At 49.9% G+C, this 22,758-nt stretch overlaps 40 non-coding genes across 40 annotated transcripts; 14 read left to right on the plus strand and 26 right to left on the minus strand.

Annotated features, from left to right (window-relative positions):
* Positions 1–569: 569 nt before the first annotated feature.
* TRNAG-GCC (transfer RNA glycine (anticodon GCC)) lies at positions 570–640 on the plus strand. The gene has a single exon. It is a non-coding gene; the product is annotated as a tRNA-Gly (tRNA).
* Positions 641–711: 71 nt separating this feature from the next.
* Positions 712–783, minus strand: TRNAW-CCA (transfer RNA tryptophan (anticodon CCA)). The gene has a single exon. It is a non-coding gene; the product is annotated as a tRNA-Trp (tRNA).
* Positions 784–1,026: 243 nt separating this feature from the next.
* On the minus strand, positions 1,027–1,100 carry TRNAN-GUU (transfer RNA asparagine (anticodon GUU)). Its single transcript has one exon. It is a non-coding gene; the product is annotated as a tRNA-Asn (tRNA).
* Positions 1,101–2,254: 1,154 nt separating this feature from the next.
* TRNAG-GCC (transfer RNA glycine (anticodon GCC)) lies at positions 2,255–2,325 on the plus strand. Its single transcript has one exon. It is a non-coding gene; the product is annotated as a tRNA-Gly (tRNA).
* Positions 2,326–2,396: 71 nt separating this feature from the next.
* Positions 2,397–2,468, minus strand: TRNAW-CCA (transfer RNA tryptophan (anticodon CCA)). The gene has a single exon. It is a non-coding gene; the product is annotated as a tRNA-Trp (tRNA).
* Positions 2,469–2,711: 243 nt separating this feature from the next.
* Positions 2,712–2,785, minus strand: TRNAN-GUU (transfer RNA asparagine (anticodon GUU)). The gene has a single exon. It is a non-coding gene; the product is annotated as a tRNA-Asn (tRNA).
* A 1,160-nt stretch (positions 2,786–3,945) lies between these two features.
* On the plus strand, positions 3,946–4,016 carry TRNAG-GCC (transfer RNA glycine (anticodon GCC)). The gene has a single exon. It is a non-coding gene; the product is annotated as a tRNA-Gly (tRNA).
* Positions 4,017–4,087: 71 nt separating this feature from the next.
* On the minus strand, positions 4,088–4,159 carry TRNAW-CCA (transfer RNA tryptophan (anticodon CCA)). The gene has a single exon. It is a non-coding gene; the product is annotated as a tRNA-Trp (tRNA).
* Positions 4,160–4,402: 243 nt separating this feature from the next.
* Positions 4,403–4,476, minus strand: TRNAN-GUU (transfer RNA asparagine (anticodon GUU)). Its single transcript has one exon. It is a non-coding gene; the product is annotated as a tRNA-Asn (tRNA).
* A 1,154-nt stretch (positions 4,477–5,630) lies between these two features.
* Positions 5,631–5,701, plus strand: TRNAG-GCC (transfer RNA glycine (anticodon GCC)). The gene has a single exon. It is a non-coding gene; the product is annotated as a tRNA-Gly (tRNA).
* A 71-nt stretch (positions 5,702–5,772) lies between these two features.
* TRNAW-CCA (transfer RNA tryptophan (anticodon CCA)) lies at positions 5,773–5,844 on the minus strand. The gene has a single exon. It is a non-coding gene; the product is annotated as a tRNA-Trp (tRNA).
* Positions 5,845–6,087: 243 nt separating this feature from the next.
* TRNAN-GUU (transfer RNA asparagine (anticodon GUU)) lies at positions 6,088–6,161 on the minus strand. The gene has a single exon. It is a non-coding gene; the product is annotated as a tRNA-Asn (tRNA).
* Positions 6,162–7,327: 1,166 nt separating this feature from the next.
* On the plus strand, positions 7,328–7,398 carry TRNAG-GCC (transfer RNA glycine (anticodon GCC)). The gene has a single exon. It is a non-coding gene; the product is annotated as a tRNA-Gly (tRNA).
* A 71-nt stretch (positions 7,399–7,469) lies between these two features.
* Positions 7,470–7,541, minus strand: TRNAW-CCA (transfer RNA tryptophan (anticodon CCA)). The gene has a single exon. It is a non-coding gene; the product is annotated as a tRNA-Trp (tRNA).
* A 243-nt stretch (positions 7,542–7,784) lies between these two features.
* TRNAN-GUU (transfer RNA asparagine (anticodon GUU)) lies at positions 7,785–7,858 on the minus strand. Its single transcript has one exon. It is a non-coding gene; the product is annotated as a tRNA-Asn (tRNA).
* Positions 7,859–9,012: 1,154 nt separating this feature from the next.
* TRNAG-GCC (transfer RNA glycine (anticodon GCC)) lies at positions 9,013–9,083 on the plus strand. The gene has a single exon. It is a non-coding gene; the product is annotated as a tRNA-Gly (tRNA).
* Positions 9,084–9,154: 71 nt separating this feature from the next.
* On the minus strand, positions 9,155–9,226 carry TRNAW-CCA (transfer RNA tryptophan (anticodon CCA)). Its single transcript has one exon. It is a non-coding gene; the product is annotated as a tRNA-Trp (tRNA).
* A 243-nt stretch (positions 9,227–9,469) lies between these two features.
* Positions 9,470–9,543, minus strand: TRNAN-GUU (transfer RNA asparagine (anticodon GUU)). Its single transcript has one exon. It is a non-coding gene; the product is annotated as a tRNA-Asn (tRNA).
* Positions 9,544–10,709: 1,166 nt separating this feature from the next.
* Positions 10,710–10,780, plus strand: TRNAG-GCC (transfer RNA glycine (anticodon GCC)). Its single transcript has one exon. It is a non-coding gene; the product is annotated as a tRNA-Gly (tRNA).
* A 71-nt stretch (positions 10,781–10,851) lies between these two features.
* On the minus strand, positions 10,852–10,923 carry TRNAW-CCA (transfer RNA tryptophan (anticodon CCA)). Its single transcript has one exon. It is a non-coding gene; the product is annotated as a tRNA-Trp (tRNA).
* Positions 10,924–11,166: 243 nt separating this feature from the next.
* On the minus strand, positions 11,167–11,240 carry TRNAN-GUU (transfer RNA asparagine (anticodon GUU)). Its single transcript has one exon. It is a non-coding gene; the product is annotated as a tRNA-Asn (tRNA).
* Positions 11,241–12,400: 1,160 nt separating this feature from the next.
* TRNAG-GCC (transfer RNA glycine (anticodon GCC)) lies at positions 12,401–12,471 on the plus strand. The gene has a single exon. It is a non-coding gene; the product is annotated as a tRNA-Gly (tRNA).
* Positions 12,472–12,542: 71 nt separating this feature from the next.
* On the minus strand, positions 12,543–12,614 carry TRNAW-CCA (transfer RNA tryptophan (anticodon CCA)). The gene has a single exon. It is a non-coding gene; the product is annotated as a tRNA-Trp (tRNA).
* Positions 12,615–12,857: 243 nt separating this feature from the next.
* TRNAN-GUU (transfer RNA asparagine (anticodon GUU)) lies at positions 12,858–12,931 on the minus strand. Its single transcript has one exon. It is a non-coding gene; the product is annotated as a tRNA-Asn (tRNA).
* Positions 12,932–14,085: 1,154 nt separating this feature from the next.
* On the plus strand, positions 14,086–14,156 carry TRNAG-GCC (transfer RNA glycine (anticodon GCC)). The gene has a single exon. It is a non-coding gene; the product is annotated as a tRNA-Gly (tRNA).
* A 71-nt stretch (positions 14,157–14,227) lies between these two features.
* TRNAW-CCA (transfer RNA tryptophan (anticodon CCA)) lies at positions 14,228–14,299 on the minus strand. Its single transcript has one exon. It is a non-coding gene; the product is annotated as a tRNA-Trp (tRNA).
* Positions 14,300–14,542: 243 nt separating this feature from the next.
* TRNAN-GUU (transfer RNA asparagine (anticodon GUU)) lies at positions 14,543–14,616 on the minus strand. Its single transcript has one exon. It is a non-coding gene; the product is annotated as a tRNA-Asn (tRNA).
* A 1,166-nt stretch (positions 14,617–15,782) lies between these two features.
* On the plus strand, positions 15,783–15,853 carry TRNAG-GCC (transfer RNA glycine (anticodon GCC)). The gene has a single exon. It is a non-coding gene; the product is annotated as a tRNA-Gly (tRNA).
* A 71-nt stretch (positions 15,854–15,924) lies between these two features.
* TRNAW-CCA (transfer RNA tryptophan (anticodon CCA)) lies at positions 15,925–15,996 on the minus strand. The gene has a single exon. It is a non-coding gene; the product is annotated as a tRNA-Trp (tRNA).
* A 243-nt stretch (positions 15,997–16,239) lies between these two features.
* On the minus strand, positions 16,240–16,313 carry TRNAN-GUU (transfer RNA asparagine (anticodon GUU)). The gene has a single exon. It is a non-coding gene; the product is annotated as a tRNA-Asn (tRNA).
* A 1,160-nt stretch (positions 16,314–17,473) lies between these two features.
* TRNAG-GCC (transfer RNA glycine (anticodon GCC)) lies at positions 17,474–17,544 on the plus strand. Its single transcript has one exon. It is a non-coding gene; the product is annotated as a tRNA-Gly (tRNA).
* Positions 17,545–17,615: 71 nt separating this feature from the next.
* TRNAW-CCA (transfer RNA tryptophan (anticodon CCA)) lies at positions 17,616–17,687 on the minus strand. The gene has a single exon. It is a non-coding gene; the product is annotated as a tRNA-Trp (tRNA).
* Positions 17,688–17,930: 243 nt separating this feature from the next.
* On the minus strand, positions 17,931–18,004 carry TRNAN-GUU (transfer RNA asparagine (anticodon GUU)). Its single transcript has one exon. It is a non-coding gene; the product is annotated as a tRNA-Asn (tRNA).
* Positions 18,005–19,158: 1,154 nt separating this feature from the next.
* TRNAG-GCC (transfer RNA glycine (anticodon GCC)) lies at positions 19,159–19,229 on the plus strand. Its single transcript has one exon. It is a non-coding gene; the product is annotated as a tRNA-Gly (tRNA).
* A 71-nt stretch (positions 19,230–19,300) lies between these two features.
* On the minus strand, positions 19,301–19,372 carry TRNAW-CCA (transfer RNA tryptophan (anticodon CCA)). The gene has a single exon. It is a non-coding gene; the product is annotated as a tRNA-Trp (tRNA).
* Positions 19,373–19,615: 243 nt separating this feature from the next.
* Positions 19,616–19,689, minus strand: TRNAN-GUU (transfer RNA asparagine (anticodon GUU)). Its single transcript has one exon. It is a non-coding gene; the product is annotated as a tRNA-Asn (tRNA).
* Positions 19,690–20,855: 1,166 nt separating this feature from the next.
* On the plus strand, positions 20,856–20,926 carry TRNAG-GCC (transfer RNA glycine (anticodon GCC)). The gene has a single exon. It is a non-coding gene; the product is annotated as a tRNA-Gly (tRNA).
* A 71-nt stretch (positions 20,927–20,997) lies between these two features.
* Positions 20,998–21,069, minus strand: TRNAW-CCA (transfer RNA tryptophan (anticodon CCA)). The gene has a single exon. It is a non-coding gene; the product is annotated as a tRNA-Trp (tRNA).
* Positions 21,070–21,312: 243 nt separating this feature from the next.
* Positions 21,313–21,386, minus strand: TRNAN-GUU (transfer RNA asparagine (anticodon GUU)). Its single transcript has one exon. It is a non-coding gene; the product is annotated as a tRNA-Asn (tRNA).
* A 1,161-nt stretch (positions 21,387–22,547) lies between these two features.
* On the plus strand, positions 22,548–22,618 carry TRNAG-GCC (transfer RNA glycine (anticodon GCC)). The gene has a single exon. It is a non-coding gene; the product is annotated as a tRNA-Gly (tRNA).
* The last annotated feature ends 140 nt before the right edge of the window (positions 22,619–22,758 follow it).

Genomic DNA, 22,758 nt, shown 5'->3' on the forward strand with positions numbered 1-22,758 from the left:
GCCTTGAAACACAACAATCCCGGAATGGCCAGGCACAAAATGCCTGTGCAATAGGCCTGACCATAGGCTTCTGGAGGTCTTGCTCTCCAGAGGCCCCAGTGGTCTAAGCCCGACCAGGGCTGTAGGCCGCGTTGGGAGCGCGTTGGGAGCGCGTTAGGGACGCATAAAGGGACGCAGGGCGCAGAACTCTGCCCGTTTCACCCCAGCATTTCGGGGAGGACAGGGAATTTGGCAAAGACAGTGGGAAGGATTTTTAAGGAGGAGAGTTCAGTGACATGATCTGAAACACAATAGTGCTGGTGATCTGGAGGCTGCCTTCTATGAGCCACTTCTGTCGGGAGCAGCCTGCCATCATGCCCTGATAACCACAACACTAGTCCCAAGCCAGTGACCTCAGCAAATGCAAAAACATTCATACTTATAGTCTCCTGCATCTGATTCTTGCCATCATGTGAAACGTTGGCATTCCAATGTCTGTTGCACACACTTTGTTCATAGGTGTGCAATTTGAGTGCGTGCGCCTCATCACTGTCTTGGACAGAGCTCTGTCTCTAAGCTACACATGTGAAGCATTGGTGGTTCAGTGGTAGAATTCTCGCCTGCCACGCGGGAGGCCCGGGTTCGATTCCCGGCCAATGCAAGGCTGTGTTCTTTTGACTTTGCTTTCTAAATCAAATATGGGAACTCAGTGGGGCATAAAATGGGAAACAGTTACCCCGACGTGATTTGAACACGCAACCTTCTGATCTGGAGTCAGACGCGCTACCGTTGCGCCACGAGGTCCTTGCTTTTGGAGACACATCAGCAAATGTTGTGAGCCTTTTCATTTTTGCCCACCTCCTTATATGCCTAGGGTTGTATTACAAGGTTTGGCTTTTTGTTTTCCATCCTATTGATGAAATTGAGTGCAGGTGCAGAGAGAACGCAGAGGATTGAAATGTTCAGGGAAAGGGTCTCACGCAGGAGCTCTAGACCAAAGGCACATTACTATGATTTATTAAAGTGCTTCATGCATGCAAAAGGAAACGTCCCTGGGTGGGCTTGAACCACCAACCTTTCGGTTAACAGCCGAACACGCTAACCGATTGCGCCACAGAGACTAGTGACAAAAGCACATCTCCTGAGACTCAACATATATCTTTATGTGTGCGCGCCTGCCTTGAGCTTGTGTTATATAAGGCGTCTTTATCCTACGCAGCATTTGCCATTTGCTTAGTGTCTTGTCACTGTTGGGTGTTATGATGCGCAGACTACTATCTAATGGTGTTAGGGCCAGTATTACAACCAGTCCCAGTGTATGAGATACATGTATGACTTTTCTGTGGCCTTCTTAGCGTAGCTATCTGCTCCTCTGGTGGTGTTCTACCAGCCTGTCAGGCGTGTGTCTTGCCCATCCAATCTTCACTGTGGCATGTTAGACTTGTCTTCTCTGTGAGCGGAGTCTCCTTCCCAGAGCAGGTGCTTTCTCTGAACTCTTGCTTTGTAAGACTGCTGGGCAAGGCCCTCCCTAGCCCCTCACTCAGATAGATACATTTACCTGCAGAGCTCAGCTTTGGAGAAAGAGAGGGGGCAGAGAGCGCAAAGGGGAAGGCCCAAGGTGCACACCTTATTTTACATAAAAGCTCGGGCTCTTGGGAGGACAGGGACATGAGGGTTCTCAGGGAAACCCATCACATTAGTATTGATGGCTGGGCCTTGAAACACAACAATCCCGGAATGGCCAGGCACAAAATGCCTGTGCAATAGGCCTGACCATAGGCTTCTGGAGGTCTTGCTCTCCAGAGGCCCCAGTGGTCTAAGCCCGACCAGGGCTGTGCCCGACCAGGGCTGTAGGCCGCGTTGGGAGCGCGTTAGGGACGCAGGGCGCAGAACTCTGCCCGTTTCACCCCAGCATTTCGGGGAGGACAGGGAATTTGGCAAAGACAGTGGGAAGGATTTTTAAGGAGGAGAGTTCAGTGACATGATCTGAAACACAATAGTGCTGGTGATCTGGAGGCTGCCTTCTATGAGCCCCTTCTGTCGGGAGCAGCCTGCCATCATGCCCTGATAACCACAACACTAGTCCCAAGCCAGTGACCTCAGCAAATGCAAAAACATTCATACTTATAGTCTCCTGCATCTGATTCTTGCCATCATGTGAAACGTTGGCATTCCAATGTCTGTTGCACACACTTTGTTCATAGGTGTGCAATTTGAGTGCGTGCGCCTCATCACTGTCTTGGACAGAGCTCTGTCTCTAAGCTACACATGTGAAGCATTGGTGGTTCAGTGGAAGAATTCTCGCCTGCCACGCGGGAGGCCTGGGTTCGATTCCCGGCCAATGCAAGGCTGTGTTCTTTTGACTTTGCTTTCTAAATCAAATATGGGAACTCAGTGGGGCATAAAATGGGAAACAGTGACCCCGATGTGATTTGAACACGCAACCTTCTGATCTGGAGTCAGACGCGCTACCGTTGCGCCACGAGGTCCTTGCATTTGGAGTCACATCAGCAAATGTTGTGAGCCTTTTCATTTTTGCCCACCTCCTTATATGCCTAGGGTTGTATTACAAGGTTTGGCTTTTTGTTTTCCATCCTATTGATGAAATTGAGTGCAGGTGCAGAGAGAACGCAGAGGATTGAAATGTTCAGGGAAAGGGTCTCACGCAGGAGCTTTAGACCAAAGGCACATTACTATGATTTATTAAAGTGCTTCATGCATGCAAAAGGAAACGTCCCTGGGTGGGCTTGAACCACCAACCTTTCGGTTAACAGCCGAACGCACTAACCGATTGCGCCACAGAGACTAGTGACAAAAGCACATCTCCTGAGACCCAACATATATCTTTATGTGTGCGCGCCTGCCTTGAGCTTGTGTTATATAAGGCGTCTTTATCCTACGCAGCATTTGCCATTTGCTTAGTGTCTTGTCACTGTTGGGTGTTATGATGCGCAGACTACTGTCTAATGGTGTTAGGGCCAGTATTACAACCAGTCCCAGTGTATGAGATACATGTATGACTTTTCTGTGGCCTTCTTAGCGTAGCTATCTGCTCCTCTGGTGGTGTTCTACCAGCCTGTCAGGCGTGTGTCTTGCCCATCCAATCTTCACTGTGGCATGTTAGACTTGTCTTCTCTGTGAGCGGAGTCTCCTTCCCAGAGCAGGTGCTTTCTCTGAACTCTTGCTTTGTAAGACTGCTGGGCAAGGCCCTCCCTAGCCCCTCACTCAGATAGATACATTTACCTGCAGAGCTCAGCTTTGGAGAAAGAGAGGGGGCAGAGAGCGCAAAGGGGAAGGCCCAAGGTGCACACCTTATTTTACATAAAGCTCGGGCTCTTGGGAGGACAGGAACATGAGGGTTCTCAGGGAAAGCCATCACATTAGTATTGATGGCTGGGCCTTGAAACACAACAATCCCGGAATGGCCAGGCACAAAATGCCTGTGCAATAGGCCTGACCATAGGCTTCTGGAGGTCTTGCTCTCCAGAGGCCCCAGTGGTCTAAGCCCGACCAGGGCTGTAGGCCGCGTTGGGAGCGCGTTGGGAGCGCGTTAGGGACGCATAAAGGGACGCAGGGCGCAGAACTCTGCCCGTTTCACCCCAGCATTTCGGGGAGGACAGGGAATTTGGCAAAGACAGTGGGAAGGATTTTTAAGGAGGAGAGTTCAGTGACATGATCTGAAACACAATAGTGCTGGTGATCTGGAGGCTGCCTTCTATGAGCCACTTCTGTCGGGAGCAGCCTGCCATCATGCCCTGATAACCACAACACTAGTCCCAAGCCAGTGACCTCAGCAAATGCAAAAACATTCATACTTATAGTCTCCTGCATCTGATTCTTGCCATCATGTGAAACGTTGGAATTCCAATGTCTGTTGCACACACTTTGTTCATAGGTGTGCAATTTGAGTGCGTGCGCCTCATCACTGTCTTGGACAGAGCTCTGTCTCTAAGCTACACATGTGAAGCATTGGTGGTTCAGTGGTAGAATTCTCGCCTGCCACGCGGGAGGCCCGGGTTCGATTCCCGGCCAATGCAAGGCTGTGTTCTTTTGACTTTGCTTTCTAAATCAAATATGGGAACTCAGTGGGGCATAAAATGGGAAACAGTTACCCCGACGTGATTTGAACACGCAACCTTCTGATCTGGAGTCAGACGCGCTACCGTTGCGCCACGAGGTCCTTGCTTTTGGAGACACATCAGCAAATGTTGTGAGCCTTTTCATTTTTGCCCACCTCCTTATATGCCTAGGGTTGTATTACAAGGTTTGGCTTTTTGTTTTCCATCCTATTGATGAAATTGAGTGCAGGTGCAGAGAGAACGCAGAGGATTGAAATGTTCAGGGAAAGGGTCTCACGCAGGAGCTCTAGACCAAAGGCACATTACTATGATTTATTAAAGTGCTTCATGCATGCAAAAGGAAACGTCCCTGGGTGGGCTTGAACCACCAACCTTTCGGTTAACAGCCGAACACGCTAACCGATTGCGCCACAGAGACTAGTGACAAAAGCACATCTCCTGAGACTCAACATATATCTTTATGTGTGCGCGCCTGCCTTGAGCTTGTGTTATATAAGGCGTCTTTATCCTACGCAGCATTTGCCATTTGCTTAGTGTCTTGTCACTGTTGGGTGTTATGATGCGCAGACTACTATCTAATGGTGTTAGGGCCAGTATTACAACCAGTCCCAGTGTATGAGATACATGTATGACTTTTCTGTGGCCTTCTTAGCGTAGCTATCTGCTCCTCTGGTGGTGTTCTACCAGCCTGTCAGGCGTGTGTCTTGCCCATCCAATCTTCACTGTGGCATGTTAGACTTGTCTTCTCTGTGAGCGGAGTCTCCTTCCCAGAGCAGGTGCTTTCTCTGAACTCTTGCTTTGTAAGACTGCTGGGCAAGGCCCTCCCTAGCCCCTCACTCAGATAGATACATTTACCTGCAGAGCTCAGCTTTGGAGAAAGAGAGGGGGCAGAGAGCGCAAAGGGGAAGGCCCAAGGTGCACACCTTATTTTACATAAAAGCTCGGGCTCTTGGGAGGACAGGGACATGAGGGTTTTCAGGGAAAGCCATCACATTAGTATTGATGGCTGGGCCTTGAAACACAACAATCCCGGAATGGCCAGGCACAAAATGCCTGTGCAATAGGCCTGACCATAGGCTTCTGGAGGTCTTGCTCTCCAGAGGCCCCAGTGGTCTAAGCCCGACCAGGGCTGTGCCCGACCAGGGCTGTAGGCCGCGTTGGGAGCGCGTTAGGGACGCAGGGCGCAGAACTCTGCCCGTTTCACCCCAGCATTTCGGGGAGGACAGGGAATTTGGCAAAGACAGTGGGAAGGATTTTTAAGGAGGAGAGTTCAGTGACATGATCTGAAACACAATAGTGCTGGTGATCTGGAGGCTGCCTTCTATGAGCCCCTTCTGTCGGGAGCAGCCTGCCATCATGCCCTGATAACCACAACACTAGTCCCAAGCCAGTGACCTCAGCAAATGCAAAAACATTCATACTTATAGTCTCCTGCATCTGATTCTTGCCATCATGTGAAACGTTGGCATTCCAATGTCTGTTGCACACACTTTGTTCATAGGTGTGCAATTTGAGTGCGTGCGCCTCATCACTGTCTTGGACAGAGCTCTGTCTCTAAGCTACACATGTGAAGCATTGGTGGTTCAGTGGAAGAATTCTCGCCTGCCACGCGGGAGGCCTGGGTTCGATTCCCGGCCAATGCAAGGCTGTGTTCTTTTGACTTTGCTTTCTAAATCAAATATGGGAACTCAGTGGGGCATAAAACGGGAAACAGTGACCCCGATGTGATTTGAACACGCAACCTTCTGATCTGGAGTCAGACGCGCTACCGTTGCACCACGAGGTCCTTGCATTTGGAGTCACATCAGCAAATGTTGTGAGCCTTTTCATTTTTGCCCACCTCCTTATATGCCTAGGGTTGTATTACAAGGTTTGGCTTTTTGTTTTCCATCCTATTGATGAAATTGAGTGCAGGTGCAGAGAGAACGCAGAGGATTGAAATGTTCAGGGAAAGGGTCTCACGCAGGAGCTTTAGACCAAAGGCACATTACTATGATTTATTAAAGTGCTTCATGCATGCAAAAGGAAACGTCCCTGGGTGGGCTTGAACCACCAACCTTTCGGTTAACAGCCGAACGCACTAACCGATTGCGCCACAGAGACTAGTGACAAAAGCACATCTCCTGAGACCCAACATATATCTTTATGTGTGCGCGCCTGCCTTGAGCTTGTGTTATATAAGGCGTCTTTATCCTACGCAGCATTTGCCATTTGCTTAGTGTCTTGTCACTGTTGGGTGTTATGATGCGCAGACTACTATCTAATGGTGTTAGGGCCAGTATTACAACCAGTCCCAGTGTATGAGATACATGTATGACTTTTCTGTGGCCTTCTTAGCGTAGCTATCTGCTCCTCTGGTGGTGTTCTACCAGCCTGTCAGGCGTGTGTCTTGCCCATCCAATCTTCACTGTGGCATGTTAGACTTGTCTTCTCTGTGAGCGGAGTCTCCTTCCCAGAGCAGGTGCTTTCTCTGAACTCTTGCTTTGTAAGACTGCTGGGCAAGGCCCTCCCTAGCCCCTCACTCAGATAGATACATTTACCTGCAGAGCTCAGCTTTGGAGAAAGAGAGGGGGCAGAGAGCGCAAAGGGGAAGGCCCAAGGTGCACACCTTATTTTACATAAAAGCTCGGGCTCTTGGGAGGACAGGGACATGAGGGTTCTCAGGGAAACCCATCACATTAGTATTGATGGCTGGGCCTTGAAACACAACAATCCCGGAATGGCCAGGCACAAAATGCCTGTGCAATAGGCCTGACCATAGGCTTCTGGAGGTCTTGCTCTCCAGAGGCCCCAGTGGTCTAAGCCCGACCAGGGCTGTGCCCGACCAGGGCTGTAGGCCGCGTTGGGAGCGCGTTAGGGACGCATAAAGGGACGCAGGGCGCAGAACTCTGCCCGTTTCACCCCAGCATTTCGGGGAGGACAGGGAATTTGGCAAAGACAGTGGGAAGGATTTTTAAGGAGGAGAGTTCAGTGACATGATCTGAAACACAATAGTGCTGGTGATCTGGAGGCTGCCTTCTATGAGCCACTTCTGTCGGGAGCAGCCTGCCATCATGCCCTGATAACCACAACACTAGTCCCAAGCTAGTGACCTCAGCAAATGCAAAAACATTCATACTTATAGTCTCCTGCATCTGATTCTTGCCATCATGTGAAACGTTGGCATTCCAATGTCTGTTGCACACACTTTGTTCATAGGTGTGCAATTTGAGTGCGTGCGCCTCATCACTGTCTTGGACAGAGCTCTGTCTCTAAGCTACACATGTGAAGCATTGGTGGTTGAGTGGTAGAATTCTCGCCTGCCACGCGGGAGGCCCGGGTTCGATTCCCGGCCAATGTAAGGCTGTGTTCTTTTGACTTTGCTTTCTAAATCAAATATGGGAACTCAGTGGGGCATAAAATGGGAAACAGTTACCCCGACGTGATTTGAACACGCAACCTTCTGATCTGGAGTCAGACGCGCTACCGTTGCGCCACGAGGTCCTTGCTTTTGGAGACACATCAGCAAATGTTGTGAGCCTTTTCATTTTTGCCCACCTCCTTATATGCCTAGGGTTGTATTACAAGGTTTGGCTTTTTGTTTTCCATCCTATTGATGAAATTGAGTGCAGGTGCAGAGAGAACGCAGAGGATTGAAATGTTCAGGGAAAGGGTCTCACGCAGGAGCTCTAGACCAAAGGCACATTACTATGATTTATTAAAGTGCTTCATGCATGCAAAAGGAAACGTCCCTGGGTGGGCTTGAACCACCAACCTTTCGGTTAACAGCCGAACACGCTAACCGATTGCGCCACAGAGACTAGTGACAAAAGCACATCTCCTGAGACTCAACATATATCTTTATGTGTGCGCGCCTGCCTTGAGCTTGTGTTATATAAGGCGTCTTTATCCTACGCAGCATTTGCCATTTGCTTAGTGTCTTGTCACTGTTGGGTGTTATGATGCGCAGACTACTATCTAATGGTGTTAGGGCCAGTATTACAACCAGTCCCAGTGTATGAGATACATGTATGACTTTTCTGTGGCCTTCTTAGCGTAGCTATCTGCTCCTCTGGTGGTGTTCTACCAGCCTGTCAGGCGTGTGTCTTGCCCATCCAATCTTCACTGTGGCATGTTAGACTTGTCTTCTCTGTGAGCGGAGTCTCCTTCCCAGAGCAGGTGCTTTCTCTGAACTCTTGCTTTGTAAGACTGCTGGGCAAGGCCCTCCCTAGCCCCTCACTCAGATAGATACATTTACCTGCAGAGCTCAGCTTTGGAGAAAGAGAGGGGGCAGAGAGCGCAAAGGGGAAGGCCCAAGGTGCACACCTTATTTTACATAAAAGCTCGGGCTCTTGGGAGGACAGGGACATGAGGGTTCTCAGGGAAAGCCATCACATTAGTATTGATGGCTGGGCCTTGAAACACAACAATCCCGGAATGGCCAGGCACAAAATGCCTGTGCAATAGGCCTGACCATAGGCTTCTGGAGGTCTTGCTCTCCAGAGGCCCCAGTGGTCTAAGCCCGACCAGGGCTGTGCCCGACCAGGGCTGTAGGCCGCGTTGGGAGCGCGTTAGGGACGCAGGGCGCAGAACTCTGCCCGTTTCACCCCAGCATTTCGGGGAGGACAGGGAATTTGGCAAAGACAGTGGGAAGGATTTTTAAGGAGGAGAGTTCAGTGACATGATCTGAAACACAATAGTGCTGGTGATCTGGAGGCTGCCTTCTATGAGCCCCTTCTGTCGGGAGCAGCCTGCCATCATGCCCTGATAACCACAACACTAGTCCCAAGCCAGTGACCTCAGCAAATGCAAAAACATTCATACTTATAGTCTCCTGCATCTGATTCTTGCCATCATGTGAAACGTTGGCATTCCAATGTCTGTTGCACACACTTTGTTCATAGGTGTGCAATTTGAGTGCGTGCGCCTCATCACTGTCTTGGACAGAGCTCTGTCTCTAAGCTACACATGTGAAGCATTGGTGGTTCAGTGGAAGAATTCTCGCCTGCCACGCGGGAGGCCTGGGTTCGATTCCCGGCCAATGCAAGGCTGTGTTCTTTTGACTTTGCTTTCTAAATCAAATATGGGAACTCAGTGGGGCATAAAATGGGAAACAGTGACCCCGATGTGATTTGAACACGCAACCTTCTGATCTGGAGTCAGACGCGCTACCGTTGCGCCACGAGGTCCTTGCATTTGGAGTCACATCAGCAAATGTTGTGAGCCTTTTCATTTTTGCCCACCTCCTTATATGCCTAGGGTTGTATTACAAGGTTTGGCTTTTTGTTTTCCATCCTATTGATGAAATTGAGTGCAGGTGCAGAGAGAACGCAGAGGATTGAAATGTTCAGGGAAAGGGTCTCACGCAGGAGCTTTAGACCAAAGGCACATTACTATGATTTATTAAAGTGCTTCATGCATGCAAAAGGAAACGTCCCTGGGTGGGCTTGAACCACCAACCTTTCGGTTAACAGCCGAACGCACTAACCTATTGCGCCACAGAGACTAGTGACAAAAGCACATCTCCTGAGACCCAACATATATCTTTATGTGTGCGCGCCTGCCTTGAGCTTGTGTTATATAAGGCGTCTTTATCCTACGCAGCATTTGCCATTTGCTTAGTGTCTTGTCACTGTTGGGTGTTATGATGCGCAGACTACTATCTAATGGTGTTAGGGCCAGTATTACAACCAGTCCCAGTGTATGAGATACATGTATGACTTTTCTGTGGCCTTCTTAGCGTAGCTATCTGCTCCTCTGGTGGTGTTCTACCAGCCTGTCAGGCGTGTGTCTTGCCCATCCAATCTTCACTGTGGCATGTTAGACTTGTCTTCTCTGTGAGCGGAGTCTCCTTCCCAGAGCAGGTGCTTTCTCTGAACTCTTGCTTTGTAAGACTGCTGGGCAAGGCCCTCCCTAGCCCCTCACTCAGATAGATACATTTACCTGCAGAGCTCAGCTTTGGAGAAAGAGAGGGGGCAGAGAGCGCAAAGGGGAAGGCCCAAGGTGCACACCTTATTTTACATAAAAGCTCGGGCTCTTGGGAGGACAGGGACATGAGGGTTCTCAGGGAAACCCATCACATTAGTATTGATGGCTGGGCCTTGAAACACAACAATCCCGGAATGGCCAGGCACAAAATGCCTGTGCAATAGGCCTGACCATAGGCTTCTGGAGGTCTTGCTCTCCAGAGGCCCCAGTGGTCTAAGCCCGACCAGGGCTGTGCCCGACCAGGGCTGTAGGCCGCGTTGGGAGCGCGTTGGGAGCGCGTTAGGGACGCAGGGCGCAGAACTCTGCCCGTTTCACCCCAGCATTTCGGGGAGGACAGGGAATTTGGCAAAGACAGTGGGAAGGATTTTTAAGGAGGAGAAGTTCAGTGACATGATCTGAAACACAATAGTGCTGGTGATCTGGAGGCTGCCTTCTATGAGCCCCTTCTGTCGGGAGCAGCCTGCCATCATGCCCTGATAACCACAACACTAGTCCCAAGCCAGTGACCTCAGCAAATGCAAAAACATTCATACTTATAGTCTCCTGCATCTGATTCTTGCCATCATGTGAAACGTTGGCATTCCAATGTCTGTTGCACACACTTTGTTCATAGGTGTGCAATTTGAGTGCGTGCGCCTCATCACTGTCTTGGACAGAGCTCTGTCTCTAAGCTACACATGTGAAGCATTGGTGGTTCAGTGGAAGAATTCTCGCCTGCCACGCGGGAGGCCTGGGTTCGATTCCCGGCCAATGCAAGGCTGTGTTCTTTTGACTTTGCTTTCTAAATCAAATATGGGAACTCAGTGGGGCATAAAATGGGAAACAGTGACCCCGATGTGATTTGAACACGCAACCTTCTGATCTGGAGTCAGACGCGCTACCGTTGCGCCACGAGGTCCTTGCATTTGGAGTCACATCAGCAAATGTTGTGAGCCTTTTCATTTTTGCCCACCTCCTTATATGCCTAGGGTTGTATTACAAGGTTTGGCTTTTTGTTTTCCATCCTATTGATGAAATTGAGTGCAGGTGCAGAGAGAACGCAGAGGATTGAAATGTTCAGGGAAAGGGTCTCACGCAGGAGCTTTAGACCAAAGGCACATTACTATGATTTATTAAAGTGCTTCATGCATGCAAAAGGAAACGTCCCTGGGTGGGCTTGAACCACCAACCTTTCGGTTAACAGCCGAACGCACTAACCGATTGCGCCACAGAGACTAGTGACAAAAGCACATCTCCTGAGACCCAACATATATCTTTATGTGTGCGCGCCTGCCTTGAGCTTGTGTTATATAAGGCGTCTTTATCCTACGCAGCATTTGCCATTTGCTTAGTGTCTTGTCACTGTTGGGTGTTATGATGCGCAGACTACTGTCTAATGGTGTTAGGGCCAGTATTACAACCAGTCCCAGTGTATGAGATACATGTATGACTTTTCTGTGGCCTTCTTAGCGTAGCTATCTGCTCCTCTGGTGGTGTTCTACCAGCCTGTCAGGCGTGTGTCTTGCCCATCCAATCTTCACTGTGGCATGTTAGACTTGTCTTCTCTGTGAGCGGAGTCTCCTTCCCAGAGCAGGTGCTTTCTCTGAACTCTTGCTTTGTAAGACTGCTGGGCAAGGCCCTCCCTAGCCCCTCACTCAGATAGATACATTTACCTGCAGAGCTCAGCTTTGGAGAAAGAGAGGGGGCAGAGAGCGCAAAGGGGAAGGCCCAAGGTGCACACCTTATTTTACATAAAGCTCGGGCTCTTGGGAGGACAGGAACATGAGGGTTCTCAGGGAAAGCCATCACATTAGTATTGATGGCTGGGCCTTGAAACACAACAATCCCGGAATGGCCAGGCACAAAATGCCTGTGCAATAGGCCTGACCATAGGCTTCTGGAGGTCTTGCTCTCCAGAGGCCCCAGTGGTCTAAGCCCGACCAGGGCTGTAGGCCGCGTTGGGAGCGCGTTGGGAGCGCGTTAGGGACGCATAAAGGGACGCAGGGCGCAGAACTCTGCCCGTTTCACCCCAGCATTTCGGGGAGGACAGGGAATTTGGCAAAGACAGTGGGAAGGATTTTTAAGGAGGAGAGTTCAGTGACATGATCTGAAACACAATAGTGCTGGTGATCTGGAGGCTGCCTTCTATGAGCCACTTCTGTCGGGAGCAGCCTGCCATCATGCCCTGATAACCACAACACTAGTCCCAAGCCAGTGACCTCAGCAAATGCAAAAACATTCATACTTATAGTCTCCTGCATCTGATTCTTGCCATCATGTGAAACGTTGGCATTCCAATGTCTGTTGCACACACTTTGTTCATAGGTGTGCAATTTGAGTGCGTGCGCCTCATCACTGTCTTGGACAGAGCTCTGTCTCTAAGCTACACATGTGAAGCATTGGGGGTTCAGTGGTAGAATTCTCGCCTGCCACGCGGGAGGCCCGGGTTCGATTCCCGGCCAATGCAAGGCTGTGTTCTTTTGACTTTGCTTTCTAAATCAAATATGGGAACTCAGTGGGGCATAAAATGGGAAACAGTTACCCCGACGTGATTTGAACACGCAACCTTCTGATCTGGAGTCAGACGCGCTACCGTTGCGCCACGAGGTCCTTGCTTTTGGAGACACATCAGCAAATGTTGTGAGCCTTTTCATTTTTGCCCACCTCCTTTTATGCCAAGGGTTGTATTACAAGGTTTGGCTTTTTGTTTTCCATCCTATTGATGAAATTGAGTGCAGGTGCAGAGAGAACGCAGAGGATTGAAATGTTCAGGGAAAGGGTCTCACGCAGGAGCTCTAGACCAAAGGCACATTACTATGATTTATTAAAGTGCTTCATGCATGCAAAAGGAAACGTCCCTGGGTGGGCTTGAACCACCAACCTTTCGGTTAACAGCCGAACACGCTAACCGATTGCGCCACAGAGACTAGTGACAAAAGCACATCTCCTGAGACTCAACATATATCTTTATGTGTGCGCGCCTGCCTTGAGCTTGTGTTATATAAGGCGTCTTTATCCTACGCAGCATTTGCCATTTGCTTAGTGTCTTGTCACTGTTGGGTGTTATGATGCGCAGACTACTATCTAATGGTGTTAGGGCCAGTATTACAACCAGTCCCAGTGTATGAGATACATGTATGACTTTTCTGTGGCCTTCTTAGCGTAGCTATCTGCTCCTCTGGTGGTGTTCTACCAGCCTGTCAGGCGTGTGTCTTGCCCATCCAATCTTCACTGTGGCATGTTAGACTTGTCTTCTCTGTGAGCGGAGTCTCCTTCCCAGAGCAGGTGCTTTCTCTGAACTCTTGCTTTGTAAGACTGCTGGGCAAGGCCCTCCCTAGCCCCTCACTCAGATAGATACATTTACCTGCAGAGCTCAGCTTTGGAGAAAGAGAGGGGGCAGAGAGCGCAAAGGGGAAGGCCCAAGGTGCACACCTTATTTTACATAAAAGCTCGGGCTCTTGGGAGGACAGGGACATGAGGGTTTTCAGGGAAAGCCATCACATTAGTATTGATGGCTGGGCCTTGAAACACAACAATCCCGGAATGGCCAGGCACAAAATGCCTGTGCAATAGGCCTGACCATAGGCTTCTGGAGGTCTTGCTCTCCAGAGGCCCCAGTGGTCTAAGCCCGACCAGGGCTGTGCCCGACCAGGGCTGTAGGCCGCGTTGGGAGCGCGTTAGGGACGCAGGGCGCAGAACTCTGCCCGTTTCACCCCAGCATTTCGGGGAGGACAGGGAATTTGGCAAAGACAGTGGGAAGGATTTTTAAGGAGGAGAGTTCAGTGACATGATCTGAAACACAATAGTGCTGGTGATCTGGAGGCTGCCTTCTATGAGCCCCTTCTGTCGGGAGCAGCCTGCCATCATGCCCTGATAACCACAACACTAGTCCCAAGCCAGTGACCTCAGCAAATGCAAAAACATTCATACTTATAGTCTCCTGCATCTGATTCTTGCCATCATGTGAAACGTTGGCATTCCAATGTCTGTTGCACACACTTTGTTCATAGGTGTGCAATTTGAGTGCGTGCGCCTCATCACTGTCTTGGACAGAGCTCTGTCTCTAAGCTACACATGTGAAGCATTGGTGGTTCAGTGGAAGAATTCTCGCCTGCCACGCGGGAGGCCTGGGTTCGATTCCCGGCCAATGCAAGGCTGTGTTCTTTTGACTTTGCTTTCTAAATCAAATATGGGAACTCAGTGGGGCATAAAACGGGAAACAGTGACCCCGATGTGATTTGAACACGCAACCTTCTGATCTGGAGTCAGACGCGCTACCGTTGCGCCACGAGGTCCTTGCATTTGGAGTCACATCAGCAAATGTTGTGAGCCTTTTCATTTTTGCCCACCTCCTTATATGCCTAGGGTTGTATTACAAGGTTTGGCTTTTTGTTTTCCATCCTATTGATGAAATTGAGTGCAGGTGCAGAGAGAACGCAGAGGATTGAAATGTTCAGGGAAAGGGTCTCACGCAGGAGCTTTAGACCAAAGGCACATTACTATGATTTATTAAAGTGCTTCATGCATGCAAAAGGAAACGTCCCTGGGTGGGCTTGAACCACCAACCTTTCGGTTAACAGCCGAACGCACTAACCTATTGCGCCACAGAGACTAGTGACAAAAGCACATCTCCTGAGACCCAACATATATCTTTATGTGTGCGCGCCTGCCTTGAGCTTGTGTTATATAAGGCGTCTTTATCCTACGCAGCATTTGCCATTTGCTTAGTGTCTTGTCACTGTTGGGTGTTATGATGCGCAGACTACTATCTAATGGTGTTAGGGCCAGTATTACAACCAGTCCCAGTGTATGAGATACATGTATGACTTTTCTGTGGCCTTCTTAGCGTAGCTATCTGCTCCTCTGGTGGTGTTCTACCAGCCTGTCAGGCGTGTGTCTTGCCCATCCAATCTTCACTGTGGCATGTTAGACTTGTCTTCTCTGTGAGCGGAGTCTCCTTCCCAGAGCAGGTGCTTTCTCTGAACTCTTGCTTTGTAAGACTGCTGGGCAAGGCCCTCCCTAGCCCCTCACTCAGATAGATACATTTACCTGCAGAGCTCAGCTTTGGAGAAAGAGAGGGGGCAGAGAGCGCAAAGGGGAAGGCCCAAGGTGCACACCTTATTTTACATAAAAGCTCGGGCTCTTGGGAGGACAGGGACATGAGGGTTCTCAGGGAAACCCATCACATTAGTATTGATGGCTGGGCCTTGAAACACAACAATCCCGGAATGGCCAGGCACAAAATGCCTGTGCAATAGGCCTGACCATAGGCTTCTGGAGGTCTTGCTCTCCAGAGGCCCCAGTGGTCTAAGCCCGACCAGGGCTGTGCCCGACCAGGGCTGTAGGCCGCGTTGGGAGCGCGTTGGGAGCGCGTTAGGGACGCAGGGCGCAGAACTCTGCCCGTTTCACCCCAGCATTTCGGGGAGGACAGGGAATTTGGCAAAGACAGTGGGAAGGATTTTTAAGGAGGAGAAGTTCAGTGACATGATCTGAAACACAATAGTGCTGGTGATCTGGAGGCTGCCTTCTATGAGCCCCTTCTGTCGGGAGCAGCCTGCCATCATGCCCTGATAACCACAACACTAGTCCCAAGCCAGTGACCTCAGCAAATGCAAAAACATTCATACTTATAGTCTCCTGCATCTGATTCTTGCCATCATGTGAAACGTTGGCATTCCAATGTCTGTTGCACACACTTTGTTCATAGGTGTGCAATTTGAGTGCGTGCGCCTCATCACTGTCTTGGACAGAGCTCTGTCTCTAAGCTACACATGTGAAGCATTGGTGGTTCAGTGGAAGAATTCTCGCCTGCCACGCGGGAGGCCTGGGTTCGATTCCCGGCCAATGCAAGGCTGTGTTCTTTTGACTTTGCTTTCTAAATCAAATATGGGAACTCAGTGGGGCATAAAATGGGAAACAGTGACCCCGATGTGATTTGAACACGCAACCTTCTGATCTGGAGTCAGACGCGCTACCGTTGCGCCACGAGGTCCTTGCATTTGGAGTCACATCAGCAAATGTTGTGAGCCTTTTCATTTTTGCCCACCTCCTTATATGCCTAGGGTTGTATTACAAGGTTTGGCTTTTTGTTTTCCATCCTATTGATGAAATTGAGTGCAGGTGCAGAGAGAACGCAGAGGATTGAAATGTTCAGGGAAAGGGTCTCACGCAGGAGCTTTAGACCAAAGGCACATTACTATGATTTATTAAAGTGCTTCATGCATGCAAAAGGAAACGTCCCTGGGTGGGCTTGAACCACCAACCTTTCGGTTAACAGCCGAACGCACTAACCGATTGCGCCACAGAGACTAGTGACAAAAGCACATCTCCTGAGACCCAACATATATCTTTATGTGTGCGCGCCTGCCTTGAGCTTGTGTTATATAAGGCGTCTTTATCCTACGCAGCATTTGCCATTTGCTTAGTGTCTTGTCACTGTTGGGTGTTATGATGCGCAGACTACTGTCTAATGGTGTTAGGGCCAGTATTACAACCAGTCCCAGTGTATGAGATACATGTATGACTTTTCTGTGGCCTTCTTAGCGTAGCTATCTGCTCCTCTGGTGGTGTTCTACCAGCCTGTCAGGCGTGTGTCTTGCCCATCCAATCTTCACTGTGGCATGTTAGACTTGTCTTCTCTGTGAGCGGAGTCTCCTTCCCAGAGCAGGTGCTTTCTCTGAACTCTTGCTTTGTAAGACTGCTGGGCAAGGCCCTCCCTAGCCCCTCACTCAGATAGATACATTTACCTGCAGAGCTCAGCTTTGGAGAAAGAGAGGGGGCAGAGAGCGCAAAGGGGAAGGCCCAAGGTGCACACCTTATTTTACATAAAGCTCGGGCTCTTGGGAGGACAGGAACATGAGGGTTCTCAGGGAAAGCCATCACATTAGTATTGATGGCTGGGCCTTGAAACACAACAATCCCGGAATGGCCAGGCACAAAATGCCTGTGCAATAGGCCTGACCATAGGCTTCTGGAGGTCTTGCTCTCCAGAGGCCCCAGTGGTCTAAGCCCGACCAGGGCTGTAGGCCGCGTTGGGAGCGCGTTGGGAGCGCGTTAGGGACGCATAAAGGGACGCAGGGCGCAGAACTCTGCCCGTTTCACCCCAGCATTTCGGGGAGGACAGGGAATTTGGCAAAGACAGTGGGAAGGATTTTTAAGGAGGAGAGTTCAGTGACATGATCTGAAACACAATAGTGCTGGTGATCTGGAGGCTGCCTTCTATGAGCCACTTCTGTCGGGAGCAGCCTGCCATCATGCCCTGATAACCACAACACTAGTCCCAAGCCAGTGACCTCAGCAAATGCAAAAACATTCATACTTATAGTCTCCTGCATCTGATTCTTGCCATCATGTGAAACGTTGGCATTCCAATGTCTGTTGCACACACTTTGTTCATAGGTGTGCAATTTGAGTGCGTGCGCCTCATCACTGTCTTGGACAGAGCTCTGTCTCTAAGCTACACATGTGAAGCATTGGGGGTTCAGTGGTAGAATTCTCGCCTGCCACGCGGGAGGCCCGGGTTCGATTCCCGGCCAATGCAAGGCTGTGTTCTTTTGACTTTGCTTTCTAAATCAAATATGGGAACTCAGTGGGGCATAAAATGGGAAACAGTTACCCCGACGTGATTTGAACACGCAACCTTCTGATCTGGAGTCAGACGCGCTACCGTTGCGCCACGAGGTCCTTGCTTTTGGAGACACATCAGCAAATGTTGTGAGCCTTTTCATTTTTGCCCACCTCCTTTTATGCCAAGGGTTGTATTACAAGGTTTGGCTTTTTGTTTTCCATCCTATTGATGAAATTGAGTGCAGGTGCAGAGAGAACGCAGAGGATTGAAATGTTCAGGGAAAGGGTCTCACGCAGGAGCTCTAGACCAAAGGCACATTACTATGATTTATTAAAGTGCTTCATGCATGCAAAAGGAAACGTCCCTGGGTGGGCTTGAACCACCAACCTTTCGGTTAACAGCCGAACACGCTAACCGATTGCGCCACAGAGACTAGTGACAAAAGCACATCTCCTGAGACTCAACATATATCTTTATGTGTGCGCGCCTGCCTTGAGCTTGTGTTATATAAGGCGTCTTTATCCTACGCAGCATTTGCCATTTGCTTAGTGTCTTGTCACTGTTGGGTGTTATGATGCGCAGACTACTATCTAATGGTGTTAGGGCCAGTATTACAACCAGTCCCAGTGTATGAGATACATGTATGACTTTTCTGTGGCCTTCTTAGCGTAGCTATCTGCTCCTCTGGTGGTGTTCTACCAGCCTGTCAGGCGTGTGTCTTGCCCATCCAATCTTCACTGTGGCATGTTAGACTTGTCTTCTCTGTGAGCGGAGTCTCCTTCCCAGAGCAGGTGCTTTCTCTGAACTCTTGCTTTGTAAGACTGCTGGGCAAGGCCCTCCCTAGCCCCTCACTCAGATAGATACATTTACCTGCAGAGCTCAGCTTTGGAGAAAGAGAGGGGGCAGAGAGCGCAAAGGGGAAGGCCCAAGGTGCACACCTTATTTTACATAAAAGCTCGGGCTCTTGGGAGGACAGGGACATGAGGGTTTTCAGGGAAAGCCATCACATTAGTATTGATGGCTGGGCCTTGAAACACAACAATCCCGGAATGGCCAGGCACAAAATGCCTGTGCAATAGGCCTGACCATAGGCTTCTGGAGGTCTTGCTCTCCAGAGGCCCCAGTGGTCTAAGCCCGACCAGGGCTGTGCCCGACCAGGGCTGTAGGCCGCGTTGGGAGCGCGTTAGGGACGCAGGGCGCAGAACTCTGCCCGTTTCACCCCAGCATTTCGGGGAGGACAGGGAATTTGGCAAAGACAGTGGGAAGGATTTTTAAGGAGGAGAGTTCAGTGACATGATCTGAAACACAATAGTGCTGGTGATCTGGAGGCTGCCTTCTATGAGCCCCTTCTGTCGGGAGCAGCCTGCCATCATGCCCTGATAACCACAACACTAGTCCCAAGCCAGTGACCTCAGCAAATGCAAAAACATTCATACTTATAGTCTCCTGCATCTGATTCTTGCCATCATGTGAAACGTTGGCATTCCAATGTCTGTTGCACACACTTTGTTCATAGGTGTGCAATTTGAGTGCGTGCGCCTCATCACTGTCTTGGACAGAGCTCTGTCTCTAAGCTACACATGTGAAGCATTGGTGGTTCAGTGGAAGAATTCTCGCCTGCCACGCGGGAGGCCTGGGTTCGATTCCCGGCCAATGCAAGGCTGTGTTCTTTTGACTTTGCTTTCTAAATCAAATATGGGAACTCAGTGGGGCATAAAACGGGAAACAGTGACCCCGATGTGATTTGAACACGCAACCTTCTGATCTGGAGTCAGACGCGCTACCGTTGCGCCACGAGGTCCTTGCATTTGGAGTCACATCAGCAAATGTTGTGAGCCTTTTCATTTTTGCCCACCTCCTTATATGCCTAGGGTTGTATTACAAGGTTTGGCTTTTTGTTTTCCATCCTATTGATGAAATTGAGTGCAGGTGCAGAGAGAACGCAGAGGATTGAAATGTTCAGGGAAAGGGTCTCACGCAGGAGCTTTAGACCAAAGGCACATTACTATGATTTATTAAAGTGCTTCATGCATGCAAAAGGAAACGTCCCTGGGTGGGCTTGAACCACCAACCTTTCGGTTAACAGCCGAACGCACTAACCGATTGCGCCACAGAGACTAGTGACAAAAGCACATCTCCTGAGACCCAACATATATCTTTATGTGTGCGCGCCTGCCTTGAGCTTGTGTTATATAAGGCGTCTTTATCCTACGCAGCATTTGCCATTTGCTTAGTGTCTTGTCACTGTTGGGTGTTATGATGCGCAGACTACTATCTAATGGTGTTAGGGCCAGTATTACAACCAGTCCCAGTGTATGAGATACATGTATGACTTTTCTGTGGCCTTCTTAGCGTAGCTATCTGCTCCTCTGGTGGTGTTCTACCAGCCTGTCAGGCGTGTGTCTTGCCCATCCAATCTTCACTGTGGCATGTTAGACTTGTCTTCTCTGTGAGCGGAGTCTCCTTCCCAGAGCAGGTGCTTTCTCTGAACTCTTGCTTTGTAAGACTGCTGGGCAAGGCCCTCCCTAGCCCCTCACTCAGATAGATACATTTACCTGCAGAGCTCAGCTTTGGAGAAAGAGAGGGGGCAGAGAGCGCAAAGGGGAAGGCCCAAGGTGCACACCTTATTTTACATAAAAGCTCGGGCTCTTGGGAGGACAGGGACATGAGGGTTCTCAGGGAAACCCATCACATTAGTATTGATGGCTGGGCCTTGAAACACAACAATCCCGGAATGGCCAGGCACAAAATGCCTGTGCAATAGGCCTGACCATAGGCTTCTGGAGGTCTTGCTCTCCAGAGGCCCCAGTGGTCTAAGCCCGACCAGGGCTGTGCCCGACCAGGGCTGTAGGCCGCGTTGGGAGCGCGTTAGGGACGCATAAAGGGACGCAGGGCGCAGAACTCTGCCCGTTTCACCCCAGCATTTCGGGGAGGACAGGGAATTTGGCAAAGACAGTGGGAAGGATTTTTAAGGAGGAGAGTTCAGTGACATGATCTGAAACACAATAGTGCTGGTGATCTGGAGGCTGCCTTCTATGAGCCACTTCTGTCGGGAGCAGCCTGCCATCATGCCCTGATAACCACAACACTAGTCCCAAGCTAGTGACCTCAGCAAATGCAAAAACATTCATACTTATAGTCTCCTGCATCTGATTCTTGCCATCATGTGAAACGTTGGCATTCCAATGTCTGTTGCACACACTTTGTTCATAGGTGTGCAATTTGAGTGCGTGCGCCTCATCACTGTCTTGGACAGAGCTCTGTCTCTAAGCTACACATGTGAAGCATTGGTGGTTCAGTGGTAGAATTCTCGCCTGCCACGCGGGAGGCCCGGGTTCGATTCCCGGCCAATGCAAGGCTGTGTTCTTTTGACTTTGCTTTCTAAATCAAATATGGGAACTCAGTGGGGCATAAAATGGGAAACAGTTACCCCGACGTGATTTGAACACGCAACCTTCTGATCTGGAGTCAGACGCGCTACCGTTGCGCCACGAGGTCCTTGCTTTTGGAGACACATCAGCAAATGTTGTGAGCCTTTTCATTTTTGCCCACCTCCTTATATGCCTAGGGTTGTATTACAAGGTTTGGCTTTTTGTTTTCCATCCTATTGATGAAATTGAGTGCAGGTGCAGAGAGAACGCAGAGGATTGAAATGTTCAGGGAAAGGGTCTCACGCAGGAGCTCTAGACCAAAGGCACATTACTATGATTTATTAAAGTGCTTCATGCATGCAAAAGGAAACGTCCCTGGGTGGGCTTGAACCACCAACCTTTCGGTTAACAGCCGAACACGCTAACCGATTGCGCCACAGAGACTAGTGACAAAAGCACATCTCCTGAGACTCAACATATATCTTTATGTGTGCGCGCCTGCCTTGAGCTTGTGTTATATAAGGCGTCTTTATCCTACGCAGCATTTGCCATTTGCTTAGTGTCTTGTCACTGTTGGGTGTTATGATGCGCAGACTACTATCTAATGGTGTTAGGGCCAGTATTACAACCAGTCCCAGTGTATGAGATACATGTATGACTTTTCTGTGGCCTTCTTAGCGTAGCTATCTGCTCCTCTGGTGGTGTTCTACCAGCCTGTCAGGCGTGTGTCTTGCCCATCCAATCTTCACTGTGGCATGTTAGACTTGTCTTCTCTGTGAGCGGAGTCTCCTTCCCAGAGCAGGTGCTTTCTCTGAACTCTTGCTTTGTAAGACTGCTGGGCAAGGCCCTCCCTAGCCCCTCACTCAGATAGATACATTTACCTGCAGAGCTCAGCTTTGGAGAAAGAGAGGGGGCAGAGAGCGCAAAGGGGAAGGCCCAAGGTGCACACCTTATTTTACATAAAAGCTCGGGCTCTTGGGAGGACAGGGACATGAGGGTTCTCAGGGAAAGCCATCACATTAGTATTGATGGCTGGGCCTTGAAACACAACAATCCCGGAATGGCCAGGCACAAAATGCCTGTGCAATAGGCCTGACCATAGGCTTCTGGAGGTCTTGCTCTCCAGAGGCCCCAGTGGTCTAAGCCCGACCAGGGCTGTAGGCCGCGTTGGGAGCGCGTTGGGAGCGCGTTAGGGACGCATAAAGGGACGCAGGGCGCAGAACTCTGCCCGTTTCACCCCAGCATTTCGGCGAGGACAGGGAATTTGGCAAAGACAGTGGGAAGGATTTTTAAGGAGGAGAGTTCAGTGACATGATCTGAAACACAATAGTGCTGGTGATCTGGAGGCTGCCTTCTATGAGCCACTTCTGTCGGGAGCAGCCTGCCATCATGCCCTGATAAGCACAACACTAGTCCCAAGCCAGTGATCTCAGCAAATGCAAAAACATTCATACTTATAGTCTCCTGCATCTGATTCTTGCCATCATGTGAAACGTTGGCATTCCAATGTCTGTTGCACACACTTTGTTCATAGGTGTGCAATTTGAGTGCGTGCGCCTCATCACTGTCTTGGACAGAGCTCTGTCTCTAAGCTACACATGTGAAGCATTGGTGGTTCAGTGGTAGAATTCTCGCCTGCCACGCGGGAGGCCCGGGTTCGATTCCCGGCCAATGCAAGGCTGTGTTCTTTTGACTTTGCTTTCTAAATCAAATATGGGAACTCAGTGGGGCATAAAATGGGAAACAGTGACCCCGACGTGATTTGAACACGCAACCTTCTGATCTGGAGTCAGACGCGCTACCGTTGCGCCACGAG

Source organism: Triturus cristatus, chromosome 4_2 (genome assembly GCF_964204655.1).
Source record: "Triturus cristatus chromosome 4_2, aTriCri1.1, whole genome shotgun sequence".
Lineage (NCBI taxonomy): Eukaryota > Metazoa > Chordata > Amphibia > Caudata > Salamandridae > Triturus > Triturus cristatus.